Genomic DNA, 4157 nt, shown 5'->3' on the forward strand with positions numbered 1-4157 from the left:
CAGCTGCCCAGGGCGGGGCACAGGCCTGGTGCAGGTCACTGCCAACGCTGGGGGAAGCCACGCAGAGCTCTCCTCTGACGATACCACCCCATCCTGCACAGTCAGACAGGACAACGCACTGACCGCTGACTCCTGCTGCTCTGATAGCTCCAGGGGTCATGGCACCCTCCCCGTACCCCAGGCTGTGGAAGGACCCAGGGGATTCCCGCCAGAGATCATACAAAGATGCCCGTGCTTCTAAAGTCTACTGCTGAGGTGAAGGTCCGCACCTCTGGTCTTATGACCCAAAGTCTTCACCCATAGCCGATTATTTACTGAGCCGGACAACTTCGAGCCTCACTCACTTGAGAAATTATATATAAAAAGATAAACTATATAAAGGTCCTTCTGTTAAGATACACTAAACCATGACCCACTTAGAAGTTCTCACCTAAAGTTTCAGGCCAGCCAGTTAATTCATTAAGTACAAAGGACACACACGGACTTGTGTAAAGAGATACAGTTAAGCGAAGAAAAGATAGCGTGTATTATTTACTGCGGGTGTGTGTCACATGTCAGGCCAAGGGCTGCAGCAGTCTGCCATGCCCTTGGGTCGTAGGACAAGTGTGTTGGTAAAAGCATCCAGCCAGCTCTCCCTCTCTCTCTCTCTCACACACACACACACACACACACACACACACACACACACACACACACGCCCTCATGGAAACGCCATGGATTACAGATAGGAAGGGAACGGGGAACTCGATAAAACTCCCCTGTCACACAGGCTGGTGTGCTTCTTCCATGTGGGCTTTGTTGCTTCTCAGCTAGATGGCCGCTTGTTTATTTCGGGCCTTTGAGACCCCAGATGCTATAGCTTTTGATGGCTGGGCACCATCAGCTTTCTTCACAGTCTTCAGTGATCGTGTTGGGAAGGTGGGCATTATGGCGTGCCAGTTTAGTAGAGCAGAGTGTTCTTGCATTGAGGGAGTATCTGCTACCTTAATACTAAACCTATGAGTGTATGCATGTAGATCTGTTTCCCCATCATCATGTATAAATATATTTGCTTGTATACATCTCTGTATTTGGACCTCTATAAATGCCCTTTGCCTCTTGGTTCCTTCCTCTATTTCCTCTTACTTCCTTCTTGCCCCACTATTATGCTTCATGTGGATTTCAGTAATTCCTCTTGGTTGCATTGCCCTTGATCAAGCCCTGCCAGGCCTGAAAAAAACCCCCAAAAAACCCCTCCCCCGTCATCATGCTGCCTCAACAGGAAACGCAGCAAGGACGAGGACGAGTGCTAGCACCCGGCCAAAGGATGGCCCCGCGATGTCCTGTCACATCTCACCCCACTTCCCGAGGGCAAGCAGGACAGGCCCCGAGGAGTTTTCTGGGACAGCAGACCCCTCCAAGTGGGACCCTGACTGCAGGAGAGACTGGCACCTGTTCTGTCTGGAGCAGCAAATGGAGGGAAGGGACTCCTCCAGGAGCCGTGTTCCCTCAAGGTAGACACGTGAGGTTCTCGACCGTCTGACTGACCACTCGTGTGGTGGGAGTGGGGCCCACCAGAGCGTCCACATGGCACCCATCTTGCTGTAAGCTCTTTGGGACCATGTGGGCTCCTAATGGCGCCCCTCCACCAGAGCACCACAGCCATTACACAGAGGTGGGGTGAGGAATTCTCGGAATCCACACTGGATCCTGGCAGGAAACCACCACCTTAGCACAGCAGGACGGCACATTCTCACGGTGGGACCAGGAGTACAGCACATCCTCTGGGACAGGGTTGTGCCGAAGGTATGCACTTACATGTCCTTGGGGACAGACAGCACCTTGGTGAGGGAGGGAGCTGGGAAACCACAGGAGACTCCTTAGGAATGGAAGCAAGCTTGCACAGTGCCCTGCTGGCTCCGTGACCCTGAAATACTGGGATTACCGCTCAGGTTGGTGGGCAGTTCAAACCCCACAGCCCATCCAAGGGAGAGAGACGAGGCCAGCTTGGAAACCCGACTACAGGGTCTCCATGACTTGGAATCGACTCGGGTTTGGTTTGTCCGTTTCTTTGGTCACAGTCTGTGCGAATTTCACTTCATGCGGCTTCTCTCTGCAACTTTGGGCACCAAATACAAAGCTACAATCAGCACGGTCAAATTGTGTCTCCAGGAGTCTGGGCTTGCCATTTATTTCCCAATGGTTTTCTTGCCACTTCCCCTCTAATAAGCCCAGCAAACATGCCCTGAAGCCACCGATAAAAGTGGTGCTGGTGTGGTCACAGACTCCTGGCACACACCTATTGTGTTAGACAGCGTTCTCTAGAGAGATAAAACCAAATTGCTGATAATATATAACAAGGAATGAACTGTTAAATCATATACAGTTAAATATATAATACAAGAAAGAAACAGTTAAATTATAAAGCACTACAAATGGCTCAATTCAACTCACTGCCGTGAGAGACTTGTGAGAGGCTAGCAGTCCTTCAAGTCCAGTCTGCTGCCAGATCTTCCTCTATTTATAGAGAGAGCTAGGCTATGTCAGCACAGCAGCCAATCAGAAGGCAGGTCACCAACTGCCAGTCCCCAGCTCCAGCGATGTCTTAAAGGGACCTCAACTTACAGTGACACACACAGGCTAGGTGTCCCACAGGTAGTGTAGCCTTTAAATTGAGGCACAGGACAAGCAAAGCAGCCGCACACTGGTCCGATGATCACAGAGCGAGAGACAAGAAAGGCGAGACTCACCAAGCCATTTATCTCTCTGCCCTTCAGTTAATCCCACTTGTGTTTATCGGCCAGGCTGGCACAAACTATCTCACCTATTCTGTTTGACAGTACTCCTTCCACCCTGGCCTTAGAACGGAATTTAGGCCTCATGCACTGCCCTGCACTCATTCTTCCACTGACAAGCTTCAATCGGCCGCATGGCTAACATCACATGGGCACATACTGGTAAGAAGGCACAGATAAGAACCTGTCCTACCCAGAGTAAATATACAGGAAGGCCAGAGGAGAAAAGGTGCTTTGCTAGGCTGGTGTGAAAATGACCTCCCCTAAGGTGAGCGGCAAACACCCTTCCAACGGGGCCCCCAAACCACAAAGAAACAAACTCACTGCCCCCAAGCTGATTCCAACTCACAGGGACCAGAAAAGACAAGTAGAACTGCTCTGGGGGCTTCAGAGACTGTAGCTCTTTACAGGCGCAGAGAACCTTTGTCCTGCGGAGAGGCTGGTGGTTTTGCACTGCTCACCTTGTGTTTCGGTAGCCCAGCACACAACCAGTAAGCCACCGGGGCTCCTCTATCAAGGCCGGATCAACCTTCATTTTAAAGGTTAGGCAGTAAAACTCTGTAACAGTGGTTCTCAACCTTCCTCATGCCGCGACCCTTTCATACAGTTCCTCATATTGTGGTGACTCCCCCTCCCAACATAACATTATTTTTGTTGCTACTTCATCACTGTCGTTTTGCTACCGCTATGAATCGGACGACCCCTGTGAAAAGGTCGTTCAATCCCCAAAGGGGTTGCGACCCACAGGTTGAGAACCGCTGCTCCAGAGTCAATCAACAGCAGCGCGTTTGGCTGTTGGTGTTTAAAAAAAAATTAGTCGGAGCTGTTTGCAAAATGCACCGGGCATTAGATCTACGTCCGATCAAATGGATCCCCAAACCACAGGGATATCTCAAAGGAGACCACGTGTGAAGCTGACGTTCTTCCTGATTCGCCAGCCTGTAGGCCTGCTCTGGACTCCTTCCCAGACCCACTTCTTGGAGCGCTGATGCTGCCTCCTGCTCCCCAGCAGCACTCAACTTAAGCTTCCATTCGCTTTCTTCCACTACAACTGCACACCCCCACCCCCAACACCAACGAACTTATTTCTGGGTCAATCTTCCCAGGCAATAGGAATTGTCTGGTGCTCACCACAGGGAGGGGCTCCTGCACTGGGCACAGGGAACCAAACCAAACCACCACAACAAAACCTCACTGCCATCAGGTCAATGGTGACTCACAGCCACTCTATAGGGCTGGGTAGAAGTGCCCTGTGCGTTTCCAAGACTGTACGTCTCCATGGGAGAGGGAAGCCTCTCCGGCAGAGACTGGGGGTTTCCATCTTGTAACCCCTTTGTCACCAGGTCTCCTAAGGAACAGTGAACAGGCGGGAGGGATAGAGAA

The sequence above is a fragment of the Echinops telfairi genome, unplaced genomic scaffold, assembly GCF_000313985.2.
Source record: "Echinops telfairi isolate 266 unplaced genomic scaffold, ASM31398v2 ScPeMD7_7469;HRSCAF=8507_0, whole genome shotgun sequence".
NCBI lineage: Eukaryota > Metazoa > Chordata > Mammalia > Afrosoricida > Tenrecidae > Echinops > Echinops telfairi.